The sequence below is a fragment of the Oncorhynchus keta genome, chromosome 14 (assembly GCF_023373465.1).
Source record: "Oncorhynchus keta strain PuntledgeMale-10-30-2019 chromosome 14, Oket_V2, whole genome shotgun sequence".
Lineage (NCBI taxonomy): Eukaryota > Metazoa > Chordata > Actinopteri > Salmoniformes > Salmonidae > Oncorhynchus > Oncorhynchus keta.
In genome coordinates this window covers 76,269,519-76,287,937 of record NC_068434.1, presented here as the reverse complement: position 1 = coordinate 76,287,937, position 18,419 = coordinate 76,269,519, and the positions used below count along the sequence as shown (strand labels likewise).

Genomic DNA, 18,419 nt, shown 5'->3' with positions numbered 1-18,419 from the left:
TTGGTGCACTCATCTCTCAGTATTTTATTCTAGTCTGACAGAACAGACAGAACAGTCTGTGCTACCAGAGGATTGGAAGTGTCTTCTTTGAAGTCTCAGGAAAATAAAACATGCATGAACAGTCAGGAGAGAGTGACAATATCACCATTGTTCATGCACGCAATGCCAAAGCACACAACACTTATTTATTAACATATTATAACTGTTTATACTATGGTATTACTGTGTTTTATTACCATGTTATTACTGTGTTATTACCACTTGTTATTACCAATTCTATGGAGTACTGTAAACCATTAGGGCAGTACTTCAAATGTATTTATAAAGCCCTTCTTACATCAGCTGATATCTCAAAGTGCTGTACAGAAACCCAGCATAAAACCACAAACAGCAAGCAATGCAGGTGTAGAAGCACGGTGGCTAGGAAAAACTGCCTAGAAAGGCCAAAACCTAGGAAGAAACCTAGAGGGGAACCAGGCTATGAGGGGTGGCCAGTCCTCATCTGGCTGTTCCAGGTGGAGATAATAACAGAACATGGCCAAGACATTCAAAGATGAAATAATAATAATCACAGTGGTTGTCGAGGGTGCAATGGGTCAGCAGCTCAGGAGCAAATGTCAGTTGGCTTTTCATAGCCGATCATTCAGAGTATCTCTACCGCTCCTGCTGTCTCTAGAGAGTTGAAAACAGCAGGTCTGTGACAGGTAGCACGTCCGGTAAACAGGTCAGGGTTCCATAGTCACAGGCAGAACAGTTGAAACTGGAGCAGCAGCACGGCTAGGTGGAATGGGGACAGTAAGGAGTCATCAGGCCAGGTAGTCCTGAGGCATGGTCCTCCGAGAGAGAGAAAGAATTAGAGAGAGCATACTTAAATTCACACAGGACACCGGGTAAGACAGGAGAAATACTCCAGATATAACAGACTGACCCTATCCCCCCCGACACATAAACTACTGCAGCATAAATACTGGAGGCTGAGACAGGAGGGGTCGGGAGACACTGTAGCCCCGTCCGACGACGTCCGTACTTGTTACCCTGAAAAAGCTAACGACATCTTCTACTATGCAGATGTTTTAGGTTTTAGGGGCGATCATCTGAGAGGGTTTGCCTCCACCTTTTCTTTTGACTTGAAGATGGCCCAAACCCTAAGAAGGAAGAATGTGTAGTCTTTTTAAGTGCAGGGAGTGATGCATTTATCAGTGGGAAATCAGCTGTGTGGCTGAGTTGGTATAGCATTGCACTTGCAATGCAAGAGTTGTGGGTTCAATTCCCCTGGGGACAAATACAAAAAATAAAAAACAAGTACAAAAATGTATGCCCTCACTACTGTACCTCACTCTCGTTAAACTAGGACAACCATCTCAGTCACGGGTGCAATAAGTACAAATACTAACAGATTGGATTAGTTTATGAAAATGTATGTTATTAATCTTTGTGTAGCATAAGATTAATCAACCAATAAATGTGCATGCCAAAACACAGACATTGAAACAAACAATTCTGAAAAATGTACCTCTATTTACCAATAGAGCATGCTGGGAAATATGATAATGATGGGTGTGGTTTTGAGTGATTTACTCCACACAGATAAACATTTCATAATCACAACTTAACTCTGTTTATTCATACCAACACAGGGTTCCTTTACACCACTGAGTGTTGAATGTAACTCCTGAATCCACTCGAAATGTTACACTGAAAAATCAACACTAGGTAAAACTGGCCAATTTGCTGTGTACCATACTATTATACATTGCTGGTTCACTCATACTCCCTTCTATTCTCCTACTTTTTGCTCAATAAGTTCACAGAAAATACTAATTTGAAAGACAGAAATCATGGCAAAGATATCAACTATGTCAGTGATGTATATGTAAAATGATTAAGGGAATACCAGATACAGTACATGCATAAATATTCCCATATCATTACAGCTAAAACAATTCTCACAGCTATCTTTTTAAATGTAGCAGATTACTAAAATTCCTGATGTTAAAGTTTAAACACTGAGGTAAACATTATTGCTCAGGCACAATTTAAAATAAATAAAGAAAAAATACAATAAAATAGCTTATACAGATTCAGAAGGGTTCTATGTGGAACCCTTCTTGCTTTCCAACGAATCACCTCAGAACCCTTTCTTCCAAAATCAGCTCTAAGGATGAAAAATGTTCTAGGTTGAACTCTTTGCCTAACAAAGAACCCTTGTCTTCCAAAAGGGGTTCATTCTTCAGATGAAAAGGGTTCTTGGAAGAACCCTATCCATCTACAAATAACCCATTTGGAACCTTTTTTTCTAAGAATTTAGGTCATGACACTACTCATGAATGTGTGACTGTGACCTCATACAAACCCCCTCTGGCTTGAGTAAGTCAACACGCAATCACTTACACTATACACAAACTGTAATTGAGCAACATTCTGTCTCGCTCGCTCCCGCGGCCGGCTCGAAGTGCACTCACAGGAATGCTGGGGTTCGGAACAGGGAGAGGAGGGGGCCGGTCCCCATATTGTATCACCTTCCCCTCACGGATTGGAGTGAACATAACATTAGTAACTGAGCGAACAGTCCCGGTCTCTCTCTGTCCTTAAGCAAGCCAAAGTTAAAAATACTCACCGGGAAAAACAATAGTTGCGTGCGGAAATATCTCGGTCATCCATCTTTCTGTCACGCACGAAGCTGCCATGCGCTTTTTTTTACGCTGACTCAAATTGGGAGCGAAAAAATAAAGAGGACATGTCATAAAGAAAGGAAAATATGAAACGCGTGTACAAAGACAGATGTACAACCACATAGTGAAAGAAGATATGGATAGGCTTGACACGCAAAACGAGCCATGCGTGAAACAAATTAACCTCGTCTGCCCCTCCAATTCTCTCAGCGGGCTTCGCAGGCTACGGAGCTGGTTGACAGAACATTTACGGGTTAATCATTGTGCCACAGACCCGGCATTGCGTGCAGACTGTGTTTGCTCTGGCTGTGCCAAGGGTCGCGAGGTTGTGTACAGAGAGAGCAGGGGAGGCATCAGCCAACCTCGCGGGTCACCCCTTTTATCAAAACAGTCACCGACCGTTTTTTGGGAAGCACGCTACTGTTGTCTAAATAGAAAAGTTTGCAGAGATTGGCCAGACTCAAATGTGGATTTCTTCTATAGAAACGAGTGCACTATAATCAGTGTTTGGCCATAAAACAAACGGACATTAAATATTTACCAGAACATCGTAAGATATTGAAGTCGGCCTACAGAAAGATCTCCCTACATTCTTCAATTGTGTTTCATTGTGTTTTTTGTATAACTAGCTAATAAAAATGGATATTTCTAATAAACAAATATATGAACTAATGTTAGAAGCACAAATGCTCAATATGCCTAATATTTGTAGTATTAGGTCTACACTTTAAGTGTTAATATTTGTAGTATTAGGTCTACACTTTAAGTGTTAATATTTGTAGTATTAGGTCCACACTTTAAGTGTTAATATTTGTCAAGGTCTCTGACGTGCAGATTTACTCTCACCAAAAATGTACTAAATTACCTAGAATAATTTCAACATTCTTGCTTTGCCAAAAGAGTGATACTACAGAGACAGGATGGTCAAAACAATCTCTTGTCTGAGTTGTTTCATATTGTGTGCATTCAGTCAGTCTGTGGGAAGGTGTGTGAAAGAGAGCGCGTTGTGTTGTGGCCAGGCATCTATCTGCACCATGCAGTGTTTTTCTTGGACAGCACAGAAGACTTATCCCCAGGGCCCTGTTGAGTAATGGACTGAACCCGGTTCAAGCATAACAATACCTTTCACCCTACTGAGACAGGATGTCTGACACCACTGGCTACTGAATGGGTGGATGTGTGCGAGCAGCCTACACACTCACACACGTGTGTTATCACTGCTATGACTGTTGGGTGACTCGCAATGTTGTTGTAGGTTAATCTCTGCACCCACAACCAAATAAGTCACGAGAGACTAGGTCTAGCTCTACTTGTCAAAGGGATCAATCAGTAATGATGTGTGCTATGGAACATTTCCTATAGCAAGAGTCAGCGGTAGCAAAGTGACTAAGTCCATCATTAAGGCCATCATCACAAAGTCAGTCTTCTGAGTCATTGCATGTGATTTAATAGTATTGTGTATTGTGTCAGAACCCCTGACATCCGTTATACTGTGTCAGGGGCTGCATCTTTCCTCTACGGGTCCCCCAACACCAGCTCTGAGGATATGATCCCAGGGTGAGCAGCTGTAACGTTAGATATAGAAGGAGTCTTGACAATAGTCCTGACTGTTATCATCAGTAATATGAGTTCATTGTTTTGCTGATCCTTTTCACTGCCTTCCGGTTACCACTTGTAAAATTCAACACTCATTTTGCCCCTCACTCATACCTCTCGGTTTCATATGTTTCTGATCCAAAGTTTTCTCATAACCACTGTGGTTTGTGGTCCTTCGCCCGACTTACTCCGTTTAACTTGTTGTGAACAAACAAGGTATAGCAGCACGCAATATGTTTATATGTTCAGCTTTAGCATTCATTGAACTTAAATTAAATTTAAATGTACCATTGTAACCCATTTAATTGTGACACACACATATCATGACATCACATTTTCTTTTCCACATTTAGCCTTTGTAGGAGGTGCAATGTGGGAGATGTGTGTGTGAGGATGAAAGAGGGAAATGAACTGAAAAAGTCAATATCTTCTTTGCGTAAGGAGGCCTGGTCTCTCAGGCACTACCCACCATATGTAGTGCTGAAAGTCATTGTGTGCCAAGGCTTTATCTTTTAATCAGTTGTGTTCACCATCAGTTAATTGTTTGTGCATGCCAAGACTCAGACACATTGGATTCATTACACGCAGAGGGAAAATAGAAGCTTGATGACCTGATAGGTGCTAATGCTGTGTGTGATTACTACAAAACTACACAGGTCTGGACAATCATGTGGTTTACTTGGGAAGGGTTTCTATGACAATATTCCTGATCTCAACTGATCACGTGCATGTTGGGTTGGCACTTTTTTTTTTCTCTCTGTGTATGCTCAGAATTATTATTATTATTTTTTTGCATAATTGTGTGAGAGAAAAAATGATTGGGAGAGAGACAAAGAGAGAGATTGTGAGAGAGAGTGATGTTGACTGCAGTGCTGCAGTCGCTGTTCTGCCTGTGCTGTGTGAAGGAGAAGCTATAATCCGGTGGTCTGTAAGACTACCGCCCCACACGGCAGGAGATTAAAGATGCTGGCTGTAAATAAGGAACCACTAAGGAGACACAGCACCACAGATCACGACCTCTGAGGGTACCATGCCACAAGGCCAATGGTACACATGGCGATGGAGCAATATCCTGCCTTTATTGAGTGTTTGTGTGTGTTTGTGTGTGTTTTTATGTATGGTAGCTGATGTAGGTATGTGTATGCGTGTGAGAGGGAGGGAGTGACAGTCAGGAAGTAAGAAACAGATAGACTCCCTGCTTTGGTGTGCTTGTGTATGCCCATGGGTGTTACCTGTCCTGAATAAACAACCGTCCCCGCAGGGCCCTGGTGTTCCCCATCCACCCACCCCACCTCAGCTCTCTGACTCAGGGGCTACAAGGCAAGCATCCCAAACAGAAAAACAACCTCCACCTCCTCCTCCAGTAGCTTATACAGTAACATATACGGGGAGGCAACGTTATGTTTGTCTGTCTAACTAACTGCTTGGCACCATCCCCTCACTTTACCCCCTGCAGGCCTCCTGCTCCTGAGAGGAGATGAATACACTCAATCAAACCAGTGCTCTCTGTCCTGGCCCTGTATCAACCCGCTGAAGAATGGCAGTAAATCAGTAGTTTGATTATGTAAAGTAAAAGTAAGTATCGTTGTTATGTTTAGTTAGTTAATGACTGACTGAGGGATGGGCCGTGTGGAGGAACATGGTAGGTGCAGGGCGGAGCGTACCCCTTTATAATGGTTACAGGGCAGAGCGTACCCCTTTATAATGGTTACAGGGCAGAGCGTACCCCTTTATAATGGTTACAGGGCAGAGCGTACCCCTTTATAATGGTTACAGGGCAGAGCGTACCCCTTTATAATGGTTACAGGGCAGAGCGTACCCCTTTATAATGGTTACAGGGCAGAGTATACCCCCTTTAACTACACTGTAGTATAGATATGTGATTAGGTATCTATTGTGATGGAGTAGAAAGCCCCTGGACGCTCAGTTCTCAGATGGTGCCTTCCAGTGTCCCATCAAACTGGGCTATAAATCAATCTGCCAACAGCCCTATTACTTTGTCTGTCAGGTGTGAACAGTTTATTCCCATTTGATTCTCAGCCAGCTCCCAACCGCCACCTACCAAATTAAAGCAGCTGTAATTATAACACTTGCAAAAAAAATGCACATGTGCTACTGTTCAGCCTCAGCTTGCCTGGGGATATTGTGACATTTGTTTTTGCTTTCTTCTTTCTCTCTCTTCCCACCATCTCTCCCTTTACCCCCCCCTCTCCAGCCACAGGAGGGGCATGCATGGTACGTAGGCACGTAGTAGTGTGAAATCCTGCATGCAGGACAAGATGGTACAGGAGATAAGTGCAGGAAATATCAGAGTGGCATGCTGTAACGGCGTTCTTCGTTTGTAGAATGAGAGTCGGACCGAAATGCAGCGTAGTGGTTACTCATGTCTTTAATGAAGAAAGCGATACATGAAATAACTATTACAAAATACAAAACAACAAACGGAACGTGAAATCTAATTACAGCCTATCTGGTGATACTACACAGAGACAGGAACAATCACACACGAAATACAAAGCGAAACCAGGCTACCTAAATACGGTTCCCAATCGGAGACAACGAGAATCACCTGACTCTGATTGAGAACCGCCTCAGGCAGCCAGGCCTATACAACACCCCTAATCAGCCGCGATCCCAAATACTACAAACCCCAATACGAACAATACAATAACCCCATGTCACACCCTGGCCTGAACAAATAATAAAGAAAACACAAAATACTAAGACCAAGGCGTGACACATGCACAGACATAACCCTCTCTGTTCTCAGTGTTCTCTGCTTGTTTTTGCTTTTGTCATATTTTATGAGGGTTGCCAGATTGGAGTAAAAAGCTGATTTGGCTTTTTTTTGTGGTATTGATGAAGGTATTTGATTGGGGAATGGGAATACATTTACATGATGGGAAATTCATTCATCAATAAATGTGGGGAAACAGAAGACCTGCAAAAATAATCTATTTGGTTTCCATTCCCCTGGTGTAACTGCATGGTATTTGGTTTAAATTCCCCTGGTGCAACTTCTCTGATTGAGAACCGCCTCAGGCAGCCAGGCCTATACAACACCCCTAATCAGCCGCGATCCCAAATACTACAAACCCCAATACGAACAATACAATAACCCCATGTCACACCCTGGCCTGAACAAATAATAAAGAAAACACAAAATACTAAGAGCAAGGCGTGACAGAACCCCCCTAAGGTGCGGACTCCCGGACGCACCTCAAAACCATAGGGAGGGTCCGGGTGGGCGTCTGTCCATGGTGGCGGTTCCGGCTCGGGATGTGGACCCCACTCCATTAATGTCCTAGGTCCTCCCCTTCGCGTCCTGGGATAATCCACTCTCGCCGCCGACCATGGCCTAATAGTCCTCACCCAGAACCCCACAGAACTGAGGAGCAGCTCGTGACTGAGGGGCATCTCGGGACTGAGGGACAGCTCGGGACTGAGGGGCAGCTCGGGACTGAGGGGCAGCTCGGGACTGAGGGGCAGCTCGGGACTGAGGCAGCTCGGGACTGAGGGGCAGCTCGGGACTGAGGGGCAGCTCGGGACTGAGGGGCAGCTCGGGACTGAGGGGCAGCTCGGGACTGAGGGGCAGCTCGGGACTGAGGGGCAGCCCGGAACTGAGGGGCAGCCCGGAACTGAGGGGCAGCCCGGAACTGAGGGAAAGCCCGGAACTGAGGGAAAGCCCAGTACTGAGAGGAAGCCCAGTACTGAGAGGAAGCCCAGTACTGAGATGAAGCCCAGTACTGAGAGGAAGCCCAGTACTGAGATGAAGCTCAGGCAGGTAGTAGGCTCCGGTAGATCCTAGCTGGCTAGCGGATCTGGAAGATTCTGGTTGACTGGCAGATCTGGAAGAGACTGGTTGACTGGCAGATCTGGAAGATACTGGTTGACTGGCAGATCTGGAAGATACTGGTTGACTGGCAGATCTAGAAGATCATGGCTGACTGGCGGATCTAGCTGCTCTATGCAGACTGACAGCTCCTTGCAGACTGACAGCTCTGATTGCTCCATGCAGGCTGGCAGCACCTTGCAGACTAGCAGCTCCTTGCAGACTGGCAGCTCTGGCTGCTTCATGCAGACTGACAGCTCTGGCTGCTTCATACAGACTGACAGCTCTGACTGCTCCATGCAGGCTGACAGCTCTGACTGCTCCATGCAGGCTGACAGCTCTGACTGCTCCATGCAGGCTGGCAGCACCTTGCAGACTGGCAGCTCCTTGCAGACTAGCAGCTCCTTGCAGACTGGCAGCTCTGGCTGCTTTATGCAGACTGACAGCTCTGGCTGCTTCATACACACTGACAGCTCTGGCTGCTTCATACAGACTGACAGCACCTTGCAGACTGACAGCTCCCTGCAGACTGGCAGCTCAGGCTGCTCCATGCAGACTGACAGCTCAGGCTGCTCCGAATAGGCAGGAGGCTCCGGCAGCGCTGTAGAGGAGGAAGGCTCTGATAGCGCTGAACAGGCGGGACACTCCGACAGCGCAGGAGGGAAGGAAGGCTCTGTGCTGAACAGGCGAGGCGCACAGAAGGCCTGGTGCGTGGTGCTGGAACTGGTGCTACAGGATTGAGGACACGCACAGGAAGCCTGGTGCGGGGAGCTGCTACCGGAGGACTGGTGTGTGGAGGTGGCTCTGGATAGACCGGACCGTGCAGGCGCACTGGAGCTCTTGAGCACCGAGCCTGCCCAAGCTTACCTGGCTCGATGCCCACTCTAGCCCGGCTAATAGGAAGGGCTGGTATGAACCGCACCGGGCTATGCACCCGCACTGGAAACACTGTGCGCTCCATAGCATAACACGGTGTCTGCCCGGTCTCTCTAGCCCACCGGTGAGCACAGGGAGTTTGCCAGGTCTCCTACCTGGCATAGCCATACTCCCATTAGGCCCCCCAATAATTTTTTTGGGCTGCTTTTCAGGCTTCCATCCGCGTCGCAGTGCTGCCTCCTCATACCAGCGCCTCACCGCTTTAGCCACCTCTATTTCCTCCTTGGGGCGGCGATTTTCATCAGGCTGAGCCCAGGGTCCTTTTCCGTCTAATATCTCCTCGCAAGTCCAGAAGTCCTTATATCGCTGCTCCTCACAATTAACAGGAAGAGTAGGCTCAGGTCTGACTCCTGACTCTGCTACTCTCTTCCTGAGCCCTCCCCCAATAAATATTTGGGGGTTACTTTCGGTTTTCGCTCTGCGCCGCCGTGTCTTTTTTTTCGACTCCATTCGCCTATAGCCCTCTTCACACTGTTCCAGCGAATCCCAGGCGGGCTCCTGCAATCTCTCAGGGTCGGCCGCCCACCTGTCTATTTCTTCCCACGTCGTATACTCCATGCCATTGCTGTCCATAACGTCCTCCTTTTTCTGCTCCAGCTGTCGCTGCCTGTTTCCACGCCACTCGGTCCGTGTGTGGTGGGTGATTCTGTAACTGAGTTCTTCGTTTGTAGAATGAGAGTCGGACCGAAATGCAGCGTAGTGGTTACTCATGTTCTTTAATGAAGAAAGCGATACATGAAATAACTATTACAAAATACAAAACAACAAACGGAACGTGAAATCTAATTACAGCCTATCTGGTGATACTACACAGAGACAGGAACAAATCACCCACGAAATACAAAGCGAAACCAGGCTACCTAAATACGGTTCCCAATCGGAGACAACGAGAATCACCTGACTCTGATTGAGAACCGCCTCAGGCAGCCAGGCCTATACAACACCCCTAATCAGCCGCGATCCCAAATACTACAAACCCCAATACGAACAATACAATAACCCCATGTCACACCCTGGCCTGAACAAATAATAAAGAAAACACAAAATACTAAGACCAAGGCGTGACACATGCACAGACATAACCCTCTCTGTTCTCAGTGTTCTCTGCTTGTTTTTGCTTTTGTCATATTTTATGAGGGTTGCCAGATTGGAGTAAAAAGCTGATTTGGCTTTTTTTTGTGGTATTGATGAAGGTATTTGATTGGGGAATGGGAATACATTTACATGATGGGAAATTCATTCATCAATAAATGTGGGGAAACAGAAGACCTGCAAAAATAATCTATTTGGTTTCCATTCCCCTGGTGTAACTGCATGGTATTTGGTTTAAATTCCCCTGGTGCAACTGCATGGTATTTGGTTTAAATTCCCCTGGTGCAACTGCATGGTATTTGGTTTAAATTCCCCTGGTGCAACTGCATGGTATTTGGTTTAAATTCCCCTGGTGCAACTGCATGGTATTTGGTTTAAATTCCCCTGGTGCAACTGCATGGCATTTGCAACTATAACGAGACTATGTTCAATTAACCCATATTAATGCAGTTAAACAGGTTAATGTAAAATAATGAATTATGTTGCCGTACACTTATGGCACTTCCAAGGCCGTTTCATGATGATTATTACGGTCGTGTCAATCATGTTATATACTTAGGCTGTTGTAACACGACATATGCCAGCATTGTAGGCCTTCTACCTCTGCCCAGAGGCCAACTTTCATGGCAACAGCCGTTAGAGCTCACTTTGCCACGTATGAGCGCTTGTTAGAGCCTGTTGCAGATTTCACTCTCTTCCGCTACATTGGTGGCAGCGTTGGTATCACATCCAACTCTCGTGTAGTTATGTGATCTAATGGTGGGAAGCATTCTGTTTTTCAACATTGTGTTGGGTGTAATTACGTTGATATATCTAGTGAACAATGAATAAGCAGCAATGGGCGTAACGGATAGAAGTAATCATTACAGGTGTGATCAAACCTTACATCAAAGTTGCCTGAAGCGGAATGGAAAGTGCTATGTCCTGACCAGTTATTCAGGAGAAAATCCTCTGTGACTGTCTAATTTACCAGTGTGGACCCAAAACAAACACATTCTACACATTTACAAAGGAGCTGTTTAAAGTGTTGTTACAACCATGGTGTTCTGTTGTTACTGAAGCATATACATCTAATAACCTGACAATGATCCACATCATATGGGTAGACAAATAATGTAAGTGTGTTGTCCTTTTAGGATGCAAATCAATAATATGAATCACTGTTGATCCATCCTGTTCTGATCTAATGAGATGTATGTAGGATTTTCTACGGCCTAGAATCGAGACCTTTTCCAGTCATGAAGGACAAAGCTAGGCCCCTCTTGGTTCTCATTGGCGAAGACTGAAGTCAAGTTAGGGCAGTTGTGGAAAAAGTACCCAATTGTCATACTTGAGTAAAAGTAAAGAGTGGTGGAGGGAGAGAAGAGTGGTGGGGGGAGAAGAAAGGGGTAGAGGGAGAGAAGAGTGGTGGAGGGAGAGGAGGGGGGTGAAAGGAGAGGAGAGTGGTCAAGGGAGAGGAGAGTGGTGGAGGGAAAGGAGAGTGATGGAGGGAGAGGAGAGGGTGGAGGTAGAGAACAGTGGTGGGGGAGAGGAGAGGAATAGAAGGAGAGGAGAGTGGTCAAGGGAGTGGAGAGTGGTGGAGGGAGAGGAGAGTGGTAGAGGGAGAGGAGAGTGGTGGAGGGAGAGGAGAGTGGTAGAGGGAAAGGAGAGTGGTAGAGGGAGAGGAGAGTGGTGGAGGGAGAGGAGAGTGGTGGAGGGAGAGGAGAGTGGCGGAGGGAGAGGAGAGTGGTGGAAGGAGAGGAGAGTGGTGGAGGGAGAGGAGAGGAGAGTGGTCAAGGGAGAGGAGAGTGGTGGAGGGAGAGGAGAGTGTTAGAGGGAGAGGAGAGTAGAGTGGTCAAGGGAGAGGAGAGTGGTAGAGGGAGAGGAGAGGAGAGTGGTCAAGGGAGAGGAGAGTGGTAGAGGGAGAGGAGAGGAGAGTGGTCAAGGGAGAGGAGAGGAGAGTGGTCAAGGGAGAGGAGAGGAGAGTGGTCAAGGGAGAGGAGAGGAGAGTGGTCAAGGGAGGGGAGAGTAGAGTGGTCAAGGGAGAGGAGAGGAGAGTGGTCAAGGGAGAGGAGAGGAGAGTGGTCAAGGGAGAGGAGAGGAGAGTGGTCAAGGGAGAGGAGAGTGGTCAAGGGAGAGGAGAGTAGAGTGGTTAAGGGAGAGGAGAGTAGAGTGGTCAAGGGAGAGGAGAGTAGAGTGGTCAAGGGAGAGGAGAGGAGAGTGGTCAAGGGAGAGGAGAGGAGTCAATGGAGAGGAGAGGAGAGTGGTCAAGGGAGAGGAGAGGAGAGTGGTCAAGGGACAGGAGAGGAGAGTGGTCAAGGGAGAGGAGAGGAGAGTGGTCAAGGGAGAGGAGAGGAGAGTGGTCAAGGGAGAGGAGAGGAGAGTGGTCAAGGGAGAGGAGAGTAGAGTGGTCAAGGGAGAGGAGAGTAGAGTGGTCAAGGGAGAGGAGAGGAGAGTGGTCAAGGGAGAGGAGAGGAGAGTGGTCAAGGGAGAGGAGAGGAGAGTGGACAAGGGAGAGGAGAGGAGAGTGGTCAAGGGAGAGGAGAGGAGAGTGGACAAGGGAGAGGAGAGGAGAGTGGTCAAGGGAGAGGAGAGGAAAGTGGTGAAAGGAGGGGAGACAGGAAGAAGACAGATAAGATGAAACACATGCATTGGTGGGGAGCTGACAATATCCATATCTCCCCTTGTTAACTTCATGAGAGAGAGAGAGAGAGAGAGAGAGAGAGAGAGAGAGAGAGAGAGAGAGAGAGAGAGAGAGAGAGCAGTGAGTAAATGGACAGGTATGCTACATTACATGATGATTCCTCGAGCATGAGTAATAGCCAGGACCATGACTAACACTGGCATTGAACAGTCCACAAAATAATTCTTAGCTGTGGTATACGGTAGCCCATAAAAGAGATGGAAGTGAGTTGAATTATAGTGATTATGATGATAATAATAATCAAGCGATTGCAATGTGATACAGCACTTGTTGATTTCCAGGTTAGGAGGAGGGATACCAGAGATGAACAGTATTTCAGCTGATACCGTCTTCTTGTTATTTGTTTCTACTATATTACAGCATCAGGTGTAGTAGTAATGGGCGATTCCCAAAATATTTTTGGTATCTCAGATTGTTTTGGCAATACTCACTTAGTAACTATTTGGGAGGACGAATGTTAAAAATCATGATGAAATTGGCAATTTTAGGCCCTCTAAGCTCAAGACCAAGATGTTGTCTGTATCATGTACAGTACAGTTCACAGATCATAGGGTCTTACAGGAGGCATGTATAGGTCTAAAAAGGGCCTGAAATTGCAACTTTCATCATGATTTTCTAAAAATGGTTTGTGATACAAATGTAAAAAGCATTTCAAACATCCTTCCTCCCAAATAAGTTTTTATGTGAGAATTGCCAGAACAATCTGAGAAGAACCAAAAATATGTTCTGCTCCCGCTGGCATGGAATTGCCCTAAAATGGTTTTACAGGATGTAATGCAACACAATCCCCATTAAACATATGGTTACTTGACTGTCTCACTGTTATCTGCAGAAACTCAATGATGTTTCATGCCTTCAGGCTTGTAAATCATACCTGACACATAGTATAGAAATGCTCCTGATATGCACCATTTTGTCAGTGTACTTTATGCTCTTTTGTCAATGTAGTTACTCAGACTTGGAATGTGTGTGGTCTGTGTTCCAATTTACAAATGCTTCAAAGTCAGTAGTGACTAAACAACCTCAGGGAGACTCCCATTCACTGAAGAGGCAAACTCTTTTGTGAATGACAATGGCATCTCTTTTTCGCTCTCTCTTTCCTCCCTCTAAGCACCTAAGCCCAGGTGAAAGTCAGGTTGAGAAGTACTACAGTGGTTGGGGTCATCTCGGGGACAGGGAATTGTGTGAAGCTACAAGTTCATGTTCATGTCCAGCAGATAGGAGAGAAGAGAGAAGTAAGAGGCTGACAAGCTTTAGATAGTGTTTACTGGGTTCAGAAGTGCTCCACACGCCCCTCCCTACCTGCTTTCTCCCTACCTCCTTTCTCCCTATCTCCTTCCTCCCTACCTCTCTCTCTCTTTCGCCCTCTCTCTCTGTCGCCCTCTCTCTCTCTCACAAACATGCATACACACACGCACACACTCACAAACGTACCAACCCACACTCACCATTGCCTGCTTAAAGCTTGCCTGTAACCCAGGAACGTGCTGTCTTGAGCGAGCATCTTGGAACTGCTTATTACGCCACTGTATCCCCTATCCGTCATTACACGAACCTCAGAGGGCAGGAGAGTGCATGCGTGGGAGAGAGAGGGAAGAAGGGTGCATGTTCAGGGGGAGAGAATGTGTTTAAGTGTGTGTGTTTCCAAGAAATATCAGAGAAAGATCTCCTATATTGTGTGACGCTTCATTGATCTCAATGCAACCTGAGATAGCCTCCACATCAGGATGAAGTGGAAGTGCTCGGTGAATTCAGGATGAAGTGGAAGTGCTTGGTGAATTCAGGATGAAGTGGAAGTGCTCGGTGAATTCAGGATGAAGTGGAAGTGCTTGGTGAATTCAGGATGAAGTGGAAGTGCTCGGTGAATTCAGGATGAAGTGGAAGTGCTTGGTGAATTCAGGATGAAGTGGAAGTGCTCGGTGAATTCAGGATGAAGTGGAAGTGCTTGGTGAATTCAGGATGAAGTGGAAGTGCTCAGGATGGTGAATTCAGGATGAAGTGGAAGTGCTTGGTGAATTCAGGATGAAGTGGAAGTGCTCGGTGAATTCAGGATGAAGTGGAAGTGCTCGGTGAATTCAGGATGAAGTGGAAGTGCTCGGTGAATTCAGGATGAAGTGGAAGTGCTCGGTGAATTCAGGATGAAGTGGAAGTGCTCGGTGAATTCAGGATGAAGTGGAAGTGCTCGGTGAATTCAGGATGAAGTGGAAGTGCTCGGTGAATTCAGGATGAAGTGGAAGTGCTCGGTGAATTCAGGATGAAGTGGAAGTGCTCGGTGAATTCAGGATGAAGTGGAAGTGCTCGGTGAATTCAGGATGAAGTGGAAGTGCTCGGTGAATTCAGGATGAAGTGGAAGTGCTCGGTGAATTCAGGATGAAGTGGAAGTGCTCGGTGAATTCAGGATGAAGTGGAAGTGCTCGGTGAATTCAGGATGAAGTGGAAGTGCTCGGTGAATTCAGGATGAAGTGGAAGTGCTCGGTGAATTCAGGATGAAGTGGAAGTGCTCGGTGAATTCTGGAAATGTATCTCAGATGAAAGTCAACATGAAAGGATTACAGTCACTCACAAGCTTCTGACATTTTTCTAAGACCACAGCCCACTGGTTGAATCAATGTTGTTTCCACGTAATTTCAACCAAAAATATCTCTCTGATGATGTTGAATCATTGTGGAAAACTGATTGAATTTCATCTTTTTTTCAACCAACTTTTAACTTAAATCCAGTGAACTGGTGAATTTGACAACTCAAAGTGAAGTTGACAAACTAGACGTTGAACTGAAGTCTGTGCCCATTGGGAGGCTTGTTCTTTGGTTGGTCTATTGACATCGGTCTACTGACGTCGGTCTACTGCCATCGGTCTATTGCCATAGTCTATAACATTTCAGCATCTCTGCTTAACGAGCAGCTCTGAATAATATACTGTATATATTTTAGAAAGTTGATATTTCTTGCCCATGCTCGCCCATTTATAATTGGCATAGTGGATGGCACCTTGATGTTTGACTGGACCTACATTATGGCTGGTTGTTTCATGGCATCTTAACACATTTTCTGGCTGTGTTTGCAGGTGCTTGTGAAACCCCCATTCACCTGAGTCCCAGGTGTGCGTGTGATCCACCGCACAAAGTTATGTAACCTAGCTATGTGTACTGAGAGAGGAAGACTCAGTGAACATACTTGGGAACGTCGCAGCAGCACTCACATATTTTAATTACACCCTCTAGTGTCTTTGTCACTGGGTCTTTTAAGAGCACAGCAGGTTTGTGTTGTCACTACTATTATTAATTTTCAGGGTGGAGTGGTTGAGTTTGTTCTTTATGAGTGTACTGTATTTTCTTAGACTCCCTACTCCTCCTTCCCTCCCTCTCTAACAGGAGGTTGGTAGCATCTTAATTGGGGAGGATGGGCGCTGGTAATGGATGGAGCGGAATGGGTGGAAAGGTATCAACAACATCAATCACATGTTTTCCATGTGTTTGATGCCATTCCATTCACTACGTTCCAGCCATTATTATGAGCTGTCCTCCCCTCAGCAGCCTCCACTGACCTCTGTCTATGTCAATCGTTATGTCAACCCCTTTATGAAATAGCTGAATGCCACAGATCATACCAACATATCGAAACAAAATGTTTCTCTGTTGCTAAACCATTAAACATTTGACAGAGCTTCAGTTTGAGGAGTGTGTATTTATTTACTTTTTTTTGCCAGGAGGGAAGTGAAATTCCCAGATCAAAATAGTGAGCAAATGTCCCAATGTCCTCAGGGGGTTTAGTTATATCAAAGAGAGTCTAGATGAAACGCCACCAGAGGCTGTTCTCCTGCCAAAATGTTCATGATGAATAATACATCAAAATGCCTTTCAACTGTCTCTCAATAATTTTTATGTGAGCTCTGCTGTCCTCCCTGGGCCCGATCCCCACCTCACAGAGTTCTGTACCTCCAGTCTCCATGCACCTACTGATAGACGTCCCACTCCAAAAACACAGTAAGGAAAACAGATTTACCAACAAGCTTCAATAGAGGACCGAATACACACACTGTTGTTGGAGGCTCTGTTTTCCCCAGATCAAAATATCACCTCTAGCTTTTATCTGGCTGTTGTTTTCCTTTTCGCTCACTGGTTCCTGTGCTCCATTGACATCACAGCAGCAACTTATTTGTTAGTTTTACCCCAACAATCTGCAAGTTGTGTTTTCTTTCAAGTATTAGAAACAATAAATGACTGATGTGTATCATGTGTGTCCGGATGGCAGCATCAGCAGGCTCTGTGTTAGGAAGGCCAGCGGCTGACATGTGTTTTGACTGCCTGGGTTTATCTGCTAGCTGGCCTGGGCTGCTGTGCTGTTTGAACAGGGCAACTGAACAGAGAGACACTCAAAATGCCTGCCGCTCAGCCCTCGGCCATAATTCAATTACACTGAGCAGGGCCCAGCAGTGGGAGCCGAGGGGATAATACACACATCCAGCTCCATTTAAACACCCCTGGTCTGCACAAATCATTATGACCCAGTCTGCTGGAGCGTGAACACACACACACACACACACACACACACACACACACACACACACACACACACACACACACACACACACACACACACACACACACACACACACACACACACACACACACACACACACACACACACACACACACACACACACACACACACAGAGAGAGAGAACAGGGGCAACTATGAATGGCACCAGTTGCATTATAAAGCTTATTCAGTATAAAGAGGAGCCCTGTGATAGTATGTCTGCTCACAATCAAAGGCAATGCCTGAACAGGGGCATTTGGTTGATATTTTTTAAATATTTTCTAGGCCCTGGGCAGTCCCTCTCTCTCTCTGGCCTACTCCTGTCCTGTCAAAACCAGACGTTTGTTTTGGTGGGAGTCATTAATAACCCCACTGCTCTCCTATCAACCTGTTGGTTAACAGGCCCTAATTGTATTGTTGGTCAGATCGGCATACCAAGCCCTTGCAACTTGTGAGCATGTCATTAGCTAATACAAGCCTCCCTGGCTGGCACATTGGCATACCAGGCAGGGGCACAATAGGCTTCTGGTGTGACACAGTCTGCAGGGTGTGACAGAGTCTCTGGGTGACACAGTCTGGAGATTCTTCAAAGTAGCCACCCTTTGCCTCGATGACAGCTTTGCACACTCTTGGTATTCCTCTCAACCAGCTTCAAAAGGTAGTCACCTGGAATCCATTTCAATTAACAGGTGTACCTTGTTAAAAGTTCATTTGTGGAATTTCTTGCCTTCTTAATATGTTTGAGCCATTCAGTTGTGTTGTGTCAAGGTAGGGTTGGTATACAGAAGATAGCCCTGTTTGGTAAAAATCAAGTGTATATTATGTCAAGAACAGCTCAAATATGGGCCTCCCGGGTGGCACAGTGGTTGTACTGCAGCGCCAGCTGTGCCACCAGAGACTCTGGGTTCGCGCCCAGGCTCTGTTGTAACCAGCTGCGACCGGGAGGTCCGTGTGGCGACGCACAATTGGCCTAGCGTCGTCCGGGTTAGGGAGGGTTTGGCCGGTATGGAAATCCTTGTCTCATCGCGCACCAGCGACTCCTGTGGCGGGCCGGGCGCAGTGCGTGCTA

At 46.1% G+C, this 18,419-nt stretch overlaps 1 protein-coding gene across 1 annotated transcript in view; it reads right to left on the bottom strand.

Moving 5' to 3' along the window:
* Positions 1 to 18,419, bottom strand: part of LOC118370890 (collagen and calcium-binding EGF domain-containing protein 1-like) — a 56,952-nt gene continuing 38,533 nt past the window's right edge. Inside the window, exon 12 of the mRNA XM_035756115.2 lies at positions 1 to 821. The gene's annotated coding sequence lies outside the window, so the exon portion shown is untranslated. The remainder of the gene's footprint in view (positions 822 to 18,419) is intronic.